This window comes from Rutidosis leptorrhynchoides, chromosome 3 (genome assembly GCF_046630445.1).
Source record: "Rutidosis leptorrhynchoides isolate AG116_Rl617_1_P2 chromosome 3, CSIRO_AGI_Rlap_v1, whole genome shotgun sequence".
Lineage (NCBI taxonomy): Eukaryota > Viridiplantae > Streptophyta > Magnoliopsida > Asterales > Asteraceae > Rutidosis > Rutidosis leptorrhynchoides.
This window is the reverse complement of record NC_092335.1, coordinates 534,595,699-534,617,209: the sequence shown is the minus strand read 5'-3', so window position 1 is coordinate 534,617,209 and position 21,511 is coordinate 534,595,699. Positions and strand designations below refer to the sequence as shown.

Genomic DNA, 21,511 nt, shown 5'->3' with positions numbered 1-21,511 from the left:
TCCTTTTAAGCTTTAATACCTTTAGACGTAAGTTATAATTTTTAGTTTTTAGACTTTTAAGTTTCGACGTTTTTCTTTCTTATTTTTATTTTTCGACCTTTTATTTTTCGACGTTTTACGACGCACTCTTTTTCTTTCTTATTTCTCGACGCTCTAGTTTTTAGGACATAGAATTTTCTTTATCTTCTTTAAACTTCGACAAAAAATTATTTTAAGTGGTTAAATTGATAGACATCCAAAATTTTCTGATTCGTAGTAATAGTTGGATTTGTTAGTGGCGAGTTGTGGGTTTCCGATTTAAAGGGTCCTGGCTACCTGCTGCATCTATTGGCTATTCGAAACGTGGGAAAAATTAGAAAAGACTATTAATTTGATAGCTTATATAATTTTTATCTTTTATAACTAATAGGATATTCAGTGAATACACCGAGCAAAACGTTCACCACCTTTCATACGTTCACCACCTGTAACTCGATCAAGACATCTAGCCAATATTGTCGCCGTTGATTTTTCTTTAGAATCATCATCTAGTCGACCAAGTACTCCAATTCAAATTTCCGATAATCCATTTTTTGAACCCGACCTCACAATTGAGAATTCGGAGGATATTCAGGGACAATTCAGAGATCCTGAACCACTAATCATTCCTCCTGAACCATAAATCACTCATCCAGAGATTGTCGAGGAAGAAACCATTAAATCAGAATCCTCTAGTGATTCAGATTCAACAAATTCAATCATGAAAAATCTGGAACCTCTAAGTATAGAAGACCGAATGAGGGCTAAACGCACTAGCCAAGGTCATGCAATTACTCAACCAGATATTAATGCACCAGATTATGAAATCAAAGGACAAATCCTACACATGGTAACAAATCAATGCCAATTTAGTGGTGCGCCGAAGGAAGATCCAAACGAACATCTTCGAACCTTTAATAGGATCTGTACTCTATTTAAAATTCGAGAAGTGGAGGATGAACAGATATATCTCATGTTATTTTCCTGGACTTTAAAGGGAGAAGCCAAAGATTGGTTAGAATCGTTACCTGAAGGAGCGATTGATACAAGGGATGTCTTAGTTGAAAAATTTCTTAAACAATTCTTTCCGGCATCTAAAGCCGTGAGACTTCAAGGAGAAATTATTACGTTTACGCAAAAGCCAAATGAAACTCTATATGAGGCATGGACAAGATTTGGAAAGTTGTTGAGAGGATGTCCTCAACATAGTTTAGACACTTATCAAATAGTACAAATATTCTATCAAGGATGCGATATTACTACACGAAAAGACATCGACATAGCAGCTGGTGGTTCCATTATGAAGAAAACTGCAACTGAAGCTTACAAAATTATTGATAACACTGTTTCCCACTCACATGAGTGGCATCAAGAAAAAGATATCGTTAGATCATCTAAAGCGGCTAGAGCCGATTCTAGCCATGACTTTGATTCAATTTCTGCAAAGATAGATACTTTCTAGAGACGAATGGAAAAGTTGACTAAAGATATTCACTCAATATGAATTAGTTGTGAACAGTGTGGAGGACCACATTTGACAAAAGATTGTCTCAGTATTGAACAAACAATGGAACAAAGAGAGAATGTTTCATATATAAACCAAAGGCCTGGAAATAATTATCAGAATAATTATCAACCGCCAAGACCAAACTACAATCAAAATCGGAATTATAACCGAAATGTTCCATACAACAACCAACAAGGTCCTAGCAATCAACAAGTATATAATAATACTTACAACCAGCAAAGACCTATTTTTCCAATTAAACCACCACAAACGGATGATAAAAAGCCAAATTTAGAAGATATGATGTCGAAGCTAGTTGAATCTCAAACGCAATTTTTCACATCTCAGAAACAAACGAATGAACAAAATGCTCAAGCATTTAGAAATCAACAAGCTTCTATCCAAAATCTGGAACAAGAAGTGAGCAACCTAGCAAGGTTGATAGGTGAAAAAAAACCGGAAAGTCTACCTAGCGATACAAATGCTAACCCCCGGAATGAAACAGCTAAAGCCATTACCACAAGAAGTGGTATTACACTTAAACCACCTGAAATTCCTGTAAATTCTGAGGACTCTATTCCTACTACACAGGCACCACAGCCTGAGCAAGATAAGGAAAAAGAACCGGTAGTTGAAAAGGTTAATGAAGATAACACAGTTAAGGCAAAACCTTATGTTAAACCATACCAACCACCGCTTCCTTACCCGAGTAAAATGAGAAAAGAAAGACTTGAAGCCGAGCAATCCAAATTCTTGGATATGTTTAAACAAATAAATGTCAATCTTCCTTTCATTGATGTAATTTCAGGAATGCCAAGATATGCTAAATTCCTGAAAGATCTAATCACAAATAGAAAGAAAATGGAAGAACTTTCAGTTGTTACTATGAATGCTAATTGTTCTGCAGTATTGTTGAATAAGATACCAGAAAAATTATCAGATCCAGGAAGTTTCACAATTCCATGTTTTCTGGGTAGTCTTAGTTCAATAGAAGCATTGACAGATTTAGGTGCTAGTATAAATTTAATGCCATATTCATTATACACTAAACTAGACCTCGGAGAATTAAAACCAACACGAATAAGCATACAATTAGCCGATCGATCAGTAAAATATCCTAGAGGGATAATGGAGAACATGCTAGTTAAATTTGGTACTTTAGTATTTTCAGTAGATTTTGTTATTCTGGACATAGAAGAAGATTCTCGAGTTCCTCTCATATTAGGAAGACCATTCTTAAACACGGCTAAAGCAATAATATACGTGTTCGGTAAGAAACCGACCCTAAGTATAGAGGACGAGAGTGTTACCTTTTCTATTGATAGAGCCATGCAACAACCGCAATCTGCAGATGATACATGTTATTATGTTCAAACTATAGATTCACATGCAGAATTGTTACAAGAATTTCCAGAATTACAAGGAACAGGAGAATGTACTTTAGGAGAAGGAACTGAACCAATTGATGAAGCTGAAATGTTAGCTACACTCATGGCTAATGAATACGAACCAACAATAGAAGAACTTTAAATGCTAAAAGAGGAAGACAAATATCGATACAAATCATCGATAGAAGAACCACCGATATTAGAGTTAAAGCCACTTCCAAACCATTTGGAATACGCTTTTACATGGTGAATCTGAATTACCTGTAATATAGTCTTCTCTTACGAAAATGAAAAATCTCAACTCATTTTTGTGCTAAAAGCTCATAAACCAGCTATTGCATGAAAGATTCATGATATTAAAGGAATAAGTCCTTCATATTGCACACATAAAATCCTTATGGAAGAAGGCCATAAAACCTATGTGCAACGCCAACGAAGACTAAATCCAAATATGCAAGATGTTGTTAAGAAAGAAATTATTAAACTACTAGATGCAGGTTTAATTTATCCAATTTCTGATAGTCCATGGGTAAGCCCAGTTCAATGCGTACCTAAGATGGGTGGCATGACTGTCATCACAAATGAAAAAAATGAGCTTATTCCTACAAGGACTGTAACAGGATGGCGAGTTTGTATTGATTATAGAAAATTAAATGACGCCACCAGAAAAGATCACTTTCCCTTACCTTTCATTGATCAAATGTTGGAAAGGTTAGTCGGAAACAGTTACCATTGTTTTCTTGACGGTTTCTCCGAATATTTTCAAATTTCAATAGCACCCGAGGACCAAGAGAAAACCACCTTCACGTGCCCTTATGGTACTTTTGCTTACAAACGAATGCCATTTGGACTTTGCAACGCCCCTGCAACCTTTCAAAGGTGCATGATGGCGATTTTTCACGACATGATAGAAGAATGCATGGAAGTTTTCATGGATGAATTTTCAGTCTTCGGTGATACTTTTGAAACATGTCTAGTTAATCTTGAACGAATGCTTATTAGATGCGAGCAATCAAATCTAGTTCTTAATTGGGAGAAATGCCATTTCATGGTTAGAGAAGGCATCGTTCTTGGTCACAAAATTTCAAAGGAAGGAATTGAAGTGGCTAGAGCTAAAGTAGATGTAATTGCTAAACTTCCACATCCCACCAATGTTAGAGGAGTTAGGAGTTTTCTAGGGCATGCCGGTTTTTACCGACGTTTCATAAAAGACTTTTCTAAAATTGTCACTCCTATGAATAAACTCCTAGAAAAGGATGCTCCATTCATCTTTTCAGATGAATGCATCAAATCTTTTAATATTCTTAAAGAAAAACTCACTAATGCGTCGATCATGATAACTCCAAATTGGAATTTACCATTTGAACTTATGTGCAATGCAAGTGATTTTGCAATGGGAGCCGTTTTAGGACAAAGGATTGAAAAATTATTTCAACCTATATATTACGCTAGTAAGATGTTACAAGGAGCACAAACAAATTACACAACTACTGAAAAATAACTCCTTGCTATTGTCTTTGCTTTTGACAAATTTCGTTCATATCTCGTTCTAGCTAAAGCGCTGGTCTATACCGATCATTCTGCTCTTAGATATCTATTTTCGAAACAAGATGCCAAACCACGATTAATCCGTTGGATCTTACTCTTACAAGAGTTCGATATTGAAATCCGAGACAAAAAGGGAGCAGAAAATCTCGCCGTTGATCATCTTTCTCTTCTTGAAAATCTTGAATCGGCTATACAAGATAACTTTTCTGATGAATATCTTTTGAAGATCGATTATAATGAAATTCCATGGTTTGAAGACTATGCAAACTACTTAGTATGTGGATTCCTTGAAAAAGGGTTGTCGTACCAAAAACGAAAGAAATTTTTTAGTGATATAAAACACTATTTTTGGGAAGATCCACATTTGTTTAAAAGTTGTCCCGATAGAATAATCTGCCAATGTGTATTCGGGAATGAAGCCAGTCAAATCTTAAACCATTATCACACAGGACCAACAGGAGGGCATTATGGGCCTCAACTCACAGTAAGAAAAGTTTACGACGCTGGATTCTATTGGCCTACAATTTTCAAAGACGCACACCTTCTCTATAAATCCTGTGATGCTTGTCAAAGGGCCGGAAAAATAAGTCAACGTGATGAAATGCCATAAAATGTCATTCAAGTATGTGAAGTATTTGACGTTTGGGGTATTGACTTTATGGGTCCATTTCCAAAATCTCATAATAATCTCTACATTCTCGTTGCCATTGATTATGTATCTAAATGGGCGGAAGCACAAGCTCTCCTAACTAACGATGCATGAGTTGTAGTCAACTTCTTAAAACGTCTTTTTGCAAGGTTTGGAACACCGAAAGCTTTAATAAGTGATCGGGGTACTCATTTTTGTAATAATCAACTTGAGAAAGTTCTCAAAAGATAGGGAATAACTCATAAAATCTCAACCGCTTACATCCACAAACAAGTGGATAAGTTGAAAATACCAACCGAGCTTTAAAACGTATTCTAGAGAAAACTGTAGGATCAAATCCAAAGGAATGGTCCATGAAATTGGAGGATGCACCCTGGTCTTTTAGAACAGCCTATAAAACTCCAATTGGAACCACACCTTTTAAACTCGTTTATAGAAAAGCATGTCACCTTCCAGTAGAAATTGAGTACAAAGCATTTTGGGGTTTGAAGACGTGTAATCTTGATTTACATGAAGCCGGACGTTTATGATTAAGTCAACTAAACGAATTAGAAGAATTAAGACATAAAGCATACGAAAATTCGTTAATCTATAAGGAAAGAACGAAGAAATGGCATGATAAAAGAATCAGAAGTTCAAAAGAATTTAAGGAAAGAGACAGAGTCCTTCTTTTCAATTCTCGATTCAAGCTATTTCCTGAAAAATTGTAATCAAGATGGTCTGGACCATTCATAGTCAAAAGAGTTTTCCCGTACGGAACAGTAGAGTTAATAAATTCAAATGGGATTGAATTTAAGGTTAATGGTCACATAGTTAAACATTACATAGATAATCCAATGGAAGTTAAAGATGAAGTTAATCACAATTTCGACACCACAGCTAACTAAGTGTGGGGAGAATCGAATCTTTTAAGGGTAATATATATTTCTGTTAGAGTTAGATTTTCTGTTTTCGTGTAGTTCTCGAGAATTGAATCCGCATGGTCTTTCCCTAGAAGACCCTAAAGAACTAGTTTTCTCCCCCCATTCTGAATTTTTATTTTTTTAGGTTTTACGAGATGAAGAATTCCTTTGATTTGAACCATGGTCTAATGCTACACGCTTTGATTACTAAACATAATAATGACACACTCCCGAGTGAAGTGGTATCCTTCATAAGAGGCAAAATGGACGAAGTAAGGAGAGAACTCAGGAACAATCATAATAAGATACATTTTGGTAAAGGAAAATCAAAATCCGCAACAAAAAGAAGAGCACGACACCTTGAAAGATGTCATAAATGCAGAAAATGGTCACACGAAGGGAAATGTTCGAACAATCAAACACATTCCAATACCGAGTTCGTTACTTTATGTAGAGAAGGACCGTTCATATGGTTAGAAGAAAAATTATGGAAAATTCGAGGTTAAGCTTATGTAGCTATGGAAAACCAAATCACACGACTCTCCTATGAGTCGGCTAAAGCACATCACTGAGAATTCTACCTCACAGGTAAGTGTGTACAGTTTTATTTTTATTTTTATTTATTGCTTTTAAACTTTTGATAATAAACGCTGAATCGTTCGCTATAAAGTATTAAATTGATATTCAATAAAATTAGGTATGCGAAACCGAAATTATTGATATCATACAAAAATTTATTACATCACTGCGAAATTTACCGTTTATTCATAAGGTATGAATATCTTTAATCAATCAATTCAAAATATTTCAGAAATTCGTCAGGAGTAAAACTAGGTAATATAGCCGAAATTACTTTACCCAAAAGAGGGGCGTATATTTTTGATAATATTTGATTGATTAAAGTGGGATAAAAGACCAAAAAGATTTTTAATTTTAATTTTTACCTTGTTTTAAATTAATATTAAATTATTATTGTAAATTTTTAAAACCAATATATTTAAGTTTTTAAATATTTTAAAAATTAATATTTTCAATATAAGTTTATAAAATTAATGTATAAAAATATTAATGATATTTATATTAATTTTTAATTTTATGCATTTTAAATTTAAGTTTGGTGTGAATTTAAAAAATGAAAATGTACTTTATTTCATTAAGTTAAAAATTTGATATCTAAAATTCGTCGTAAGTTGAAGACTAGGTTATGGAACCGAAATTGCTTTACCCGAGGGCGGGACGAGAAATTTTATTATCATTATTTTTAGTTTTATTGATCTAAAGTATTCTAAAAACATAAAAAAAAAAATCCAAAAACCTTAGCTTTTAAAACAACGCTTAAAAATGAAAAAATTTAAAATTTTGTCGAGAGACGAACTAGGACAGCGATCCGAAACGCCGTCATTCTAAAAGAAAACAAATTTTTAAAATTAATTATTTGTTTTATAAGTAAAAGGTTTTATAAAAAAAAAAAAAAAAAAAAAAAAAGAGGGATCAGACCCCATGCGATCGCATGGGGTTTATACTGTCTGGCCATACGATCGCATGGGAGGAAAAACCTGGTCAGATACAAAAGACAGCGAGCAGCTCGCTGTCTTCACAAACACACACACACAAACGAAAACACCCATAAAACACACTCAAAAATTCGCATTTTTTAACCAAAATCCATCAAATTTCTTGGTATAATCATGTCTATTTTCAGATGGGGAGGCAAGAAGGTAAAGATTTCACCCCTAAAACTCTTTAAATTCGAATTTTAGTGTTCTTGAGCTAATTTTTACCTAATTTGATTTTTTTAATTTCTAGTGTAATTAGAGTTAAATTGTTAGTATATTATGCGTGCATAACCTAGATTGATGCTATTTAACATGATTTGAAGCCTTAAACATCAAAATTTTTAGAAATCTAGGGTTTGTTTTCTTGAGCAATTTGGGGCTTTTTGATATAAACAGGTTATGGCCGATTTTTGTTATGAATTAATGCTAAATTAAGTAGTGTAACATGTTTAGGTTGTTAATTGATCCAAACTTTGATCCTAAACATGATTTTTAAGAATTAAAGTGGACTTTTTAAGTCTAAAATTCATGAACTTGATTAATTTGATATACATGCCATTTGAAACTTGTTTAATTGCTAGTAATGATTATTTTGACATGTTATTTGAGATAAAAGCCTATGAACTTTGTAAACATTTTCATATATGATTATTTGAAAATGTGTAGAATTGATAAAAATATGAAAATGAGTATAAGTTTAATATGGATTAAACATGTTATTGTAATTGTTTTAATTTGTTATTTTGCTAACACTAATGCATATTTGGATGCACAAATTTTGTGTTTAATGTGTTTTGCAGAGAAATAAAGATACGGACGGTGCATCATCGTCTAGGCAACCTGATCCGGAACCACAGCCAGAGATGCAATATCACGAACCGAAACAACAACCTGAACAACAACAATATTATGATCAACACGTGCCATACTATGGACCAGAACCACAATTTTTTATTGCCTACGTAGTATTTCCCGTTCACCATATAATAGAACACCCAACAATTCATGAAGAACAGTTGCATCCCAATTTAAGATTTGATAGAAGTTGGAGAGATTACCCAACGTACCAAAGTAACAAATTTAAGATTTGAACCAAAAATGTAGAAGTACCAAGGGTAATAGATTGGGAGCCTTTGGAAAGGGTCCACCTAGCTAACCCAGTTAGGCAGCATCTAATCCAAAGGTATGGCAGCTCTTCTTTTTCCGATTGAGAACGTTTATTTACCACTCGTAGGCCTGTATATAAGGAGTGGTGTGTTGAGCTAATGAGTACTATAGCCTTAAATAAGGATGTAAATAGGTTAGACGATAAGAGTTTTCTTAGATTTTTACTTGGCCGTAGAATGTACAGGATGTCCATGCTGAACATGGCCAGGGCTTTACAGATTTTCACTCCCGCTAAATTACTATCACCTGATTGTACAAATTTGATTTATCATGGTGAGAGGGTAGATAGAAATTTTGACCCTAACACCATCTGGAGGCGTATGTTAAATTATAATGTTTTTACGCGGGGAGGAAGACACTCCTATTTAGATATTAATAAAGCAGAACTTCGTATAATACATAGATTTTTAGCAAACTTGATTACACAAAGAGGTAACAACAAGGAGAAAATGACCCTACACGATTTATTTTACCTTAAGTGCATTCGAGACACTAGAGACTTTGTTAATATCCCCTACTATGTTGGTTTTTATCTGTCCAAAATGGTGGAAGGTATACAGGACGGGGGAATAATAGGAGGAGGTATTTTTGTTACTCTCATTGGAGAGTATTTAGGTGTAGATAGGGAACAAGGGGGTCCAATGATGGTGGTTAGGGAACAGGATGAGACTTTAGGTTTGCAAGTCTATCAAGGTGCAAAGGTATTGAATAGGAGACGCAATCAGGAAATACAATATCAGGGCAACCATCCACAGGTGGAAAGGGGTTCAGATGAGGAGATGGAGGAAGCGGATGACATTAGGGATGTCATTAGGGATAGTGCTCCTGACGTTTTCCAGCGTATAGATGAGGTAGAAATGACTAACGAGGCTAGGCATCGTCAGTATGAGCAGTGGCACACCGAGAATGTGTACGAGCAATCTAGGCAATGCCAGCATGATAGATGGCACTATCATCAGCATCAGATCATGAGCCAGCTATCATATCAGGTACCGCATAACTAAGTCCCGACTCGACCTGCTTACTATCCGCCACATCAGCCCAATATTCAACCACCCTTTACCTTGTACGACCCTAACCAAGCCTATCAGGACACCTATCACCAACCATGGAACCTGAAAGATGACATGAACTGGAACCCCTATCCAGATTGATATAGTTCCGTTGGTGATTTCTATATTTTTATTGTTTTTATCTACTTATGTTTAAACATATAATATTGTGATACTTTTATGAAATTTTCACATTTTTATTATTTTGTACTAATATTTCATATTTGATTTGAAAGTGTGATATTAAGTCCCATTTCAAATTATCATGCATGTTTATATTTGTATGTTTGTATATTGTCAATTGTACAAAACAGGGTAGAACAACGCATTTTCAAAGACTGACATTAAGTTCAGCAAAAGCTATTAATTTTACGTCAAAATGCAAAATATATGTGAAATAACAACAGACGGAATGAACAAATGAAGTGCACCATTTATCATTCAAAGCATACAACAATATGTTTGGAAACTTTGGTAAAAATTTAATCATATTTTTACGCTAATCACCCTCAATAATTTAAATTGTTACTGATTTCTTGCAAATGAGGGCATTGCAAGATCTTAAGTGTGGGAAGGGGTTAAATTCTTTCGGGTTTTAAAATTTTAATTTAAACACTTGGTTACCATTAAAAATACTAGTAACGCAGTAGTTGTATTAGAATCTAGTGCTCTCTGATAATAAAGAACAGCCCTAGTCTTATATACTGACTACCCAATTCTAGTAAAAAAAAATTAAAAAATTCAAATAAACGAATTCAAAATCATGTTTATACATATTTATGAACGATAAAACTAGGTGTTAACACCGAAATTGTCGTTACCTCGTAAAGGACATAAATTGAAAAACAACCTAAAATGTTAGAATTCATTTAAAATGGAATAGAGGAGAATAAAAATGCAAAGAAAAGCCAAGTGTGGGAAATTTTTACCAAGTTATTTAAATCATATATCACATATTTTTGTACAAATAATTGAAGATACTTTTGTTTTGGACGATATTAATCAGTTTTACCCAGTTTATTATAATATAAATAGAATTTATAAGGAAGTAAAGTCTTCCGAGAAAAAAAGACACGCGCTTCTTGATTTAGGTCAGGAAGTTGTCGTCCAGACCAGTTGTAGAGTTTACGAAAACCTTGAAAAGTTTTCTCGAAAATCAGCTGAAAATCCACGGACCTCAGCATCAAACAGGGTCGCCAAGTAGTCAGACTTATCCTAACCATGAGAGGATCTGTCTCGTACAATGGGGGCACCGTACAAATTAGCTTATAAGACTAATGAATCAGATCCCCAGAAAGGATAATCTCCTTAAAGATCAAAAATCATCTTTTAAGACTGATATTACTCAATCCTTGAGATTGACTTTTAAAGATTGAGAATTACAAACTCATAGAATTCGATGATATCTAAACTCGAGCTTGAACGAGAAAATATTTTGATCAAATTACAAACCGATTTGTTTTCTGAAAACCCATTTGCAATGCTTCATTACCATTGAACGTAAAATCCTAGGAATTCACCTTAAATTCATTAGGTCACCTGAACCAAATCGGGTGTCAACCGTAAGAACGGTGGTTGCATATCATGGTCGAAGATAGGACCTTGTGCCAGACCGAAAAAATATAGGGTGATCTTTACTATTGCTCCTACAAAGGATAGTAATTGCATCCGACACGATATAGACCATAATTATCTACATGTCACGGGACATTGCCTTAACAGTTGCTTGTTCAACGCTTTCTTTTACAACCGAACGGTAGTTTACCGAAAGGTAATATACGAAGCAAGTATACTGGACGTGTTGTTTTCCTAATACAAGGTTAGCAAGTGGGTGACACAAAACCATAAGTTTTAAGCTAAAATTTTAAAATCTGAAACCCACAAAACCCACAAAAATAATTTGCAAACACCGGTGAAAGGTTATTCCGGGAAACTTATCTAGGGTAAAAGCTAGATTGAATTTTCAAGAGATCAAAAGTTTTCATAAAGATCCAATTTCCTTAAAGGATCTAAATTTTCATAGTCATGTGGGAATGTAAACCACAACGTTACTATCATTGTTCATACCGCCGTATAGAAATCACTGATGTACAAAGTGTGAAGAATAAAGAAGTGATTCGAGTATGTTTATATTCAAGTTCTATATTGCTTGACGACAAGCAACGTTCAAGTGTGGGAATATTTGATAATGCTAAAAACGAACATATATTTCATAGCATTATCCTTCAAGAAAGACAAGCTTTTAGTGTAATTGTTCTATTTACAAGTGATATTCGTTTAAATATTAAAAGGTGAAGACAAAAGACAGATTCGACGAATTGAAGACGCAAATGACCAAAATGCTAAAAAGTACAAAGTACAATCTAAGAGGTTCAATTTATTGATGAGAAACGTCTAGAAATTACAAGAGTACGAGCCGCGAAACGCAAAGTACAATATATTAAATAGTACGCAAGGACGTTCGAAAATCCGGAACCGAGACATGAACCAACTATCAACGCGCGACGCAATGGACCTAAAATTACGAGTCAACTAGGTACAAGAATATAATATAATATATATATAATTATATAAAATTATATATATTATATTATATATTAAATAAACTCAGCAGCCCACGTTTTAGTTGACAATGTGAGCTGGTACAGCTGGCCATGCGATCGCATGGCTAGGTAGTGTTAAAGTCATGCGATCGCATGAGGGGCTGTAGCTGGCCAAGTCCTATAAATTGCAACGTTTTCGGCCGAATTATGTACACCTTTTTCTAATCTCTTACTCTCTCAATATATTTATATTTATATTTTAATCATAATTTTAATATTAAAGTTTAATAATAATAAGGTTATGTTAGCGAATGTTTTAAGTTTGTAAGTCGAAACTCTGTCCGTGTAACGCTACGCAATTAATACTCATTGTAAGTTATGTTCAACCTTTTTAAATTAATGTCTCGTAGCTAAGTTATTATTATGCTTATTTAAGCCGAAGTAATCATGATGTTGGACTAAATATTAAGACGGGGTAATTGGGCTTTGTACCATAATTGGGGTTTGGACAAAAGACCGACACTTGTGAAAATTGGACGATGGGCTATTAATGGGCTTTATATTTGTTTAACTGAATGATAGTTCGTTAATTTAATATAGAGATTTACAATTTGACGTATCTATAAATAACCATACACACTCGATCGAACACGATGGGCGGGATATTTATAAATACCAATAAATGTTCATTTTACCGGACACGGGAATGGATTAATAGTCAATGGACTCATTAAAACAGGGGTAGATTACATACAAGGACACTTGGTGTAATTGTTAATAAAGTATTAAAACCTTGGATTGCACACAGTCGATAACCTGGTGTAATCATTAACAATGTATTAAAACCTTATTACAGTTTAAGTCACCAATTAGTTGGAATATTTGACTTCGGGTATAAGGATAATTTGAAGAGGACACTCGTACTTTATATTTATGACTGATGGACTGTTATGGACAAAAACCGTATGGTCATATTGAATAATCCAGGACAAAGGACAATTAACCCATGGTAATAAATTAAAATCAACACGTCAAACATCATGATTACGGAAGTTTAAATAAGCATAATTCCTTTATTTTATATCTCATCGTACTTTTAATTATGGCAATTTTATTTATCGTCATTTTATTTATCGCACTTTTAATTATCGCAATTTTATTATCGTCATTTACTTTACGCTTTAAATTAAGTTATATTTATTTTTAATATTTTACATTAGGTTTTAATTATGATTTAAGACATAAAATCGACAAACCGATCACTAAACGGTAAAAACCCCCTTTTATAATAATAATAATATTACTTATATATATATTGATACAAATATAGTTTAAAATAAATATAGCGTTAAACTCATCTAGCTCCCTGCGGAACAAACCGGACTTACTAAAAACTATACTACTTTACGATTAGGTACACTGCCTATAGTGTTGTAGCAGGTTTAGGTATATCCACTCTATAAATAAATAAATAACTTGTGTAAAATTGTATCGTATTTAATAGTATTTAGTTGTAAAATATAAACTATTTCGTATACACCTCGCTTTAACATCATGAAGTCATTGAACCTATCCGCCCTATATTCATGATATTACGAACTTAGACAATCCGAGGGGTCCCTAACCTCATTAAAGTCACCTACCAAGAGCCAACTTGAAACGATGCTATTGATAAGTTTATCTAACAAATCCCACATCTCTTTCTTTTCGCGATCGTTGTGAGGGCCATAAATGTTAACAATGGTCGATTCAATTCCCGACCTAGACCATTTACCCCTTATAGCAAGAAAATACTCATATCCCCACTACTCCATGACCTCAAAAACGTTCGTATCCCAAATTAGAAGGAGCCCACCCAATTTCCCAACAACTTCCTTTTGTACATACCCAAAATTTGACTCACCCCATAAAGCTTGAACCCAATTATTATTGACCGACCCACACTTTGTTTCTTGAAAAACCGCAATACAAGGTCTTTCCTTGACACATATATTTCGCACCCACCTGAATTTACCCTTAACCGCGAATCCATGAACATTTAAAGAGAGAATCTTCATTAAAAAACAAATAGCAAACGAAGATTAGGAAAAAAAAATTAACTTAGTGTGGACCAAATGATGGCCAACGCAAGCCAATCTTTTCCCCGTAATTTCTCAATTCATCATCGTTAATGGACATAGACGATGAGGTATCTTTATTCCTTCGACATACCTTCTTCCTAGATTTTTTATCGCAATTCTTGCAATGAAACTTGCTCTATTTGCCTCTTTTAGCCTTGCTTCATGCCATCGCTTTTAATCGCATAATTCTGGATGATGCTTTACAGTTGTGGATCCCTGATAGATAGCAGTTACTAAAGAACGAGACCTCAGACGATTTGGGGTTAACCCACCATAAGTTTTACAACTGTCATTAGTCGATTTACCTTGAATATCATCCCCACCCCTATCATCCTGGTGCGAATTAAGCCCATCAGCTAAATCAATTGGCCTGCTAATGTCACAGCTATTGGGCCCAGGGAATTGATCAGGCCCATCTGTGGTACCAGTAGAATGAGCAACCCTTTCAACATTATTGAGTCCACATTTACAGCAGCCTGGAGACACAACATCCGGCCCAATTGATTTATCAGGCCCAACCTTGTTACATGTCAAATTGCCCACCTCAACCGAAACCTTTACTCCACGCTTAATAGAGGTGATTTTTGGAGTTAACTTCTCCTTGAAAATAGGAGGACTGGAGTAATTAACCCTATGGCCACGTTCTTCATTGGAATTAGGTTGAAACGAATGATTATTTTTCTCCTTGGAAAGTGGTACATGGCCGTTACTTTTCTCTGCAGTCTCGACAACAACATCATCTTCATTGAATAGTTTTTCGATTCCCACAAAGCCTTCATCTTCAACATTATTCCCTTCGTTTGCCACCACCGTTTCCGGAAAGATTTCCTTATCGGACATAACCTGCTCATCGACATTAACCCTTTCGTCTTCATGATCACTGTTGAGAACTTCGTTAAAAAGGCTAAACTTATCATCGTCAATAGGGTAATCTTCATCTTCATCTGTGCTTTTGAGATCTTTCGAAACCAAAAAATCAGAATCTTCGTCTGATACATAATCCGAATCAAACCAGCAATTTTTGGATGTTGGATTACATTCACAACCTTTCTTAATCTGATTAGAGTCCTTACTCTCCTCAATGACATTAATGAAGTATACCTTGGACTTGTAAACAAGTTTGATAGACCCATTAACAATTTCATGATCGTTTAATTTAACAAAAACCCTCCCATGAATTAATTGTTGATTTCCCGTGAACTTGCAATTATCCAATACGTACACCACACCCTACCATTCGGCAATCGAAGTGAAAGTTTTTTCAGACCAGCAGGGTAGAGGAACACCGCTGATCGAGAGCCAAGCCATTCTACATTCAGCCCAAGATGAAAAGTCCCATAAACAAGTTTTATAGATCCACTTATGTAATGCGTGTTCACCTCCTACCATCAGTTTTGCATCTTCTTTGTTTGGGAAAATCATCATGATACCAAGACCACCTAAACGCTTTATCTCAATGCTTTCAAACCCTTCTGCTTCCAATATACTCTCTAAATTATTCAGGGACTCCAGGTTTCTTGCTTCGCCCACTACCGCCTTATCCAAAGCTTCATTGTTTCCTGATGTGCTATCTCCATCCTCAATAAACACCACCTTATCCTTCGTCCCTTCCCCATTATTCTTTTTATAATCATCAAGTTTTGAAAATTGACCATTGATCTTCCTTTTTTCGTTGATAACATTCCTCAAATCCTTTTTACCCAAGACATCCGAGAGGCTTCTACCATCCTGAAAACTATTGAAAGCTTGACCAGCTTGTTGGTTATAGTGTGTATTATGGGGAGGGTTATCCTCCTTCTTTGGACCCCGGTTAGTGGCCATGAAGATCTTAATTTGCTCCCCGTTGAACCTAACATTGTCCAATGATTTGAGCAGCCTACTGCTGTCTTGCACGTCTGCAAATCGAACGGAAGCAAATCTCCTTCCATTCTTTAACCTCTTCCTCGCAACATATACATCCCTCACCACACCATATTGCTTGAAGAGTTTCCAAAAATCCACCACTTTCCATTCATCAGAGAAATTGAAAAACATATACGAAGTAAGACGATTTCGATTTGACCTCTCGTGATTCCTGTTTGCATAGTTCATGTTGTTTCGCCCTCGTGCATCTTCCGTGCCCGCTCCAGCCGCGCTTTGCCTCGCCCTCTCTCTCTCTAAATTTTCTCTCTCACACATTCTCTCTTATTTTGGTGATATTGTAAATATTATCTTTTTTAAAGAATTGGTAGAAATCATGAACGAATAGAAAGAAAACACATGTGCATGATTGTTATTTATAAGAGCAAAAATAATATATATATTCTTGTAACATACAAATTATATACCAACCTGTGATCAATTATGTGATCAACTGTATAAATAATTGTCACGAAAACAAGAAAACAAAAAAACAAAAATTGAAAGCACAAAATGTGTCACGAGAGTGAACTGTCCAAAAAGTTGTCTTTATGCGTGTTGTATAATTATTGTGTGCCACCACGTCCTTATTTGGTCTCTTGAAAAACTAATTAATTTGTTTGTGTTACAATATCATTATCATTTATCATAATATATTAAATATATTCTAACAATTATTTCCTTGTGTGAAACATAAAGAAGAGATGGCTGCTTAAAGTGTGTGGTAATATATACTTTACTGGTTTTTATTTAGAATTATATCCAGCTACCACATGAGAAAATTAATTAATCTACATGATTCATTATTTATTTATTTATTTATTCTTATATTTCAACCATCCTTTTTATCATTAGAGAGTTATAAAGTTGCTTTTTCTTCATAGTGTAATAACGAATTATAGTGGTGATTGCCCTTTCGAATTTTAATAAGAGGTCTACATTTTAATAAGAGTATGAAATAAAATTATTCAGTCTTTCAAAAAAAGATTATATATCGCAGAAAGCAACTTTACATTACCCATTAATATGTTATCGCCTTCCATAATTATTTATTTTTTCGATAAGCGAGGAAACCCTTCTATGAACGAACACATTGGTCCCCCTATAGAAGGTAAAACCTTGGGTAATCAAGTCCTCCGAGCGCGAGACCTGGTACCGAGTAAATTGCGCATTATGCACACCATCTAGCCACACTCCCTTTTTGAATAATTTGTCATAGCTGGGAATTGAACCCGGGTAGTGTGCTTCATTGGGCAACTCGGTGGCCACTCGGACAAACCTGCGTGGTTTCCATAATTATTGCGTATCAAAGAACCAAATATCATGGTATATATGTGTATATTTTTTATAATTATGATGAATGATGATTACTGCTAGCAAATAAAATACTACTTCCTTCGTTCCACTATAAATGTTATTTGTTGAGTTTTTAAAACCTTTATTTGCCAACTTTAAATGTAGATATGTTTATTTGTATTACATAATATTCGATGAAAATTACGGAGTATATAAAAGAGTTGAGTTTTAAATACCTTTTTCATTTATATAATTTTCATTAAATATAATATTATATAATACAAATAAAAATATTTATAGTCAAATTTAATAAAAAAGACTTTAAAAAGTCAATAGTCGGCATTTATAGTGGGACGGAAGGAGTACTTAGTGATCAACCTTTGTTCTTTTGTCATATACTACTATACACATATCACACATATATACAATTAAAATAGTTGTGAAACTGATTTTTTTTTTAATATAATAAAATAGACTACATATAGTCATTTGGATGTATACATTGATATAAATATATTAATTACATACATATATAAAGGAAAAGATGGTCATAATTGGTTGATTATATTGAACACTTCCCTTTTCCAAACACACACTTACACGTACATATAAATTAAAAGAGGCAGAGAAACATGCACATAGCGTAGAGCAAATACAGACCAATTTTAAAAAGTGCTAGCAGCTACTACCAAATTAAAGATAATGGAGGAGGTGTCAAGTTCATCTCAAACCGAAGAACACCAAGAAATCACTGAACCACAAAACTACTCAAAATTCAGCAAATCTCTCCAAGTACGTACCCCACCACCTCCATAAATTACTTTATTTTTCATTATTTCTTTTAATTTGTTGATACTGATATATCGATATAGGAGTATGATATATGATACATTGATACGTGATATGTACTTAAAGTAGTTTTAACATTATGGTTCATGATAATGTTAAATCATTAACAAGGCGGTCTCTTACCTCTCCTAGTTGGTTAAAGGCGTGGGATACAAGCTCTGCATCTATGCCTTTCGTGCTTAAATCTCTATTATATTTTGTGTTGTTTTTGTGGTCGTGAACTTATATTTCGTGTGTTATTGTCCTCTGTGTGTGTTGGGCGTTTGGCTTGTTCATATGTGAGCCATTCATTGTATTTCTCGTTGATTTTTGAATATATTATCTTGCTTTTCAAAAAAAAAAAAAAAAAAAAAAAAAATTTAACAAGGCGAATCTAGGCTTTGGGCTACGGATACCCGTACCACCAAGTTTAGAAATTTTTTATACAACGTACTCTTTAAATAAATTGTAGGACACGACTAAATTTAATTATATGAACTCGTGTATTTGTGTAATTTATAATTTTTTTGATGTAAACGGCCACTAAATTACCTTTAAAATATAATTTGTTTTGGAGAAGAATTTCATAACTCCTTCGAGTTTGAATCCTAGATTTACTTAGTGATAAGCCTTATTTGATTTTATGTTTGCAGGAACTGAAGGATTTGTGTTCGCAGCTTCATGCAGCTGCAGGATACTGTGAATCCAGCTTCTTGCAGTCCAATCACAGGCATTTGTTAGTCTCTTTCTTATGTTTAGTTTATATTTATTTATAGTTATTATATTTCATATACAGGTTAACTATAGGTTATGTTAATATTAATAATAAAACTATGTATTTAACGAGTATATATTTATCTAGCAAACAATGAATAATCGATCGCTGTTGATTTTGTTAATTTACATAATTTTAATCAATAAACAAAACAACCATCACCAAACACTGACATGTGACAATTAGTGTATAGTACTCCTATAATATAATTAAGTACTACTTCGTAGTAATATCATTTGTACGGATATGGATTATTAGGCTTTACATGAATAATTATATAATGAAACGGTGATTTTACCTCTAGTTGAATTTTTTGGCAACTTAAATCCATGTTTAACACGATTTCAAAATGTGGGTCTTTTTATGGCATTGACAAAAGTCATAATCCTTTAGTACTACTCCGTATTTTACATTTTGAAAAATTAATTAATTATCCTTTCAAATTATTTACTCTTAAAATAAAGGCACAATAGTAAACTTCTTTTTTGAAGAAAATGCCTCATAGTTGCGATTCATGAAAAGTAAACTTAAATTAAACTTTCGGAGTAGTCGTTTTGAAGGGGAGAAATTGGAATGGTTCGGGGTGCTTTGTCGTTGAATTGCTAACACTATGCTTCGTTTCCATCTCAGCTTGTCTTCTAAAGTAAAATCTCCTCTTTAATGATAATGAACGGACCAAAGCGTATTCCTACGATACCCGTGGACTTATATCTTTCGTTTTTTGCTGATTAGATCTTGTTTTATCGTTTTCATAGTTGTAATTTTCTCGTTTTGATAGAACATGACGCTTGTAAATGTCCTATTATTATTCAATATATAATAAAGTTTGTTTGCTGTTAAAAATATATATATATATATATATATATATATATATATATATATATATATATATATATAAGCCTTGAACTATCATAAGTGCTTACTATACGTGTAGAAATAATTAATAGAAATTTTTGTCGTTTACTGGATTTTTTCGGATGACAAAATGTCGATTGGAAAAGTGTCGAATTTTTTTTAGAATAGTAATTTTTGCATGCAATATTAGAGAAATTATTTTTCAAAAACGAAATTTGTAAAAATAGAAAACCGATGTTTCAATTGCAGGTTTGCAATAGATAAAATTTCACTCCTCGTCCCTGATGTTTACGTCAAATTTGACTCCTCGTCACTTTTTTTTTGTGTGCATCCCACGTCCCTAATATATCACATTTCTACATCCCTCGTCCTTCCGTTCATTTCACGTTAATTTCAGCTGTTATCTTCAATCATGTGCCAGGCACATGAGGGTAAAATAGTCTTTTTTATTTTAATTCCTAATTTATACTCCGTATTTATTAATCTACCTACCTACTTTTATGTCATATATATCTATCTACATTTCTCTTTTAACTTCCGGTTTATAAATCAACAACCTAATTTATTCATCACTTTCTCACCCTCATCATTTCACCTTCATCTTCATTATCCCAAAATCAAAACCTTAACTTTAAAAAGTCAACAAAACAAAATTACACATCTGGATTTACATGTGCCCACTGAGATTTTTGTTTACATCTACTCGAAATTTTTGTTTCACCTTCATCTTCATTCTTTTTTTGATTAGATCTACTCGAATTTTTGTTTAGTTTTGCATATGTGCTTTCGATTAGCAGACCTGGAATTGGTTTACCTTTCAATTTGCGGACTGCAATCGACGACCGTGGCCAAAGATGCTGATTTGAGTGGATACGGTGGTGGCCGGCTGCCGGCGACGGTGTTACGATGGTCGAAGATGATCGATGGAGGTGATGTCGGTTATTCTTCAAGAAAGTAATTGAGTTTGAATTAAAAGGGAGTAATTGTAGCTGCTGCAAATACCATTAAATGAAATTCACACTTGTTACTTGTGTTCTTGAATCGTAAAATTCATCCATATATAGTATTTGACCCACAAAATTCATATTTAGAATTCACACTTGGTTGGCATTTGTTTTTGTTTTCCCTACTGTACTATTCGATGCAACCTACACTTATACCATAAAATTTATGGACGATGTTGATTATGATTATTTTGTTAGATTTTATGTTTGGATTAGTTTTAGGGTTAAGTGGATTTGATTTGGGGGTTTGTGTAGATGAATATGAAGATTGAAGTATTGAAGTATTTATTGTAGGGGTGAATATGAAGTCTATCAAAGAAAAAGGTAAAATGACGAAATTACCCTCACATGTCTGGCACATGACTTAACATAATGTCTAAAACTAACAGAAAATATACGGAAGG

The 21,511-nt window shown here is 33.9% G+C and overlaps 1 non-coding gene across 1 annotated transcript; it reads right to left on the bottom strand.

Annotated features, from left to right (window-relative positions):
• Positions 1–1,123: 1,123 nt before the first annotated feature.
• LOC139903278 (small nucleolar RNA R71) lies at positions 1,124–1,230 on the bottom strand. The gene has a single exon (XR_011778109.1). It is a non-coding gene; the product is annotated as a small nucleolar RNA R71 (small nucleolar RNA).
• Between the last annotated feature and the right edge of the window lie 20,281 nt (positions 1,231–21,511).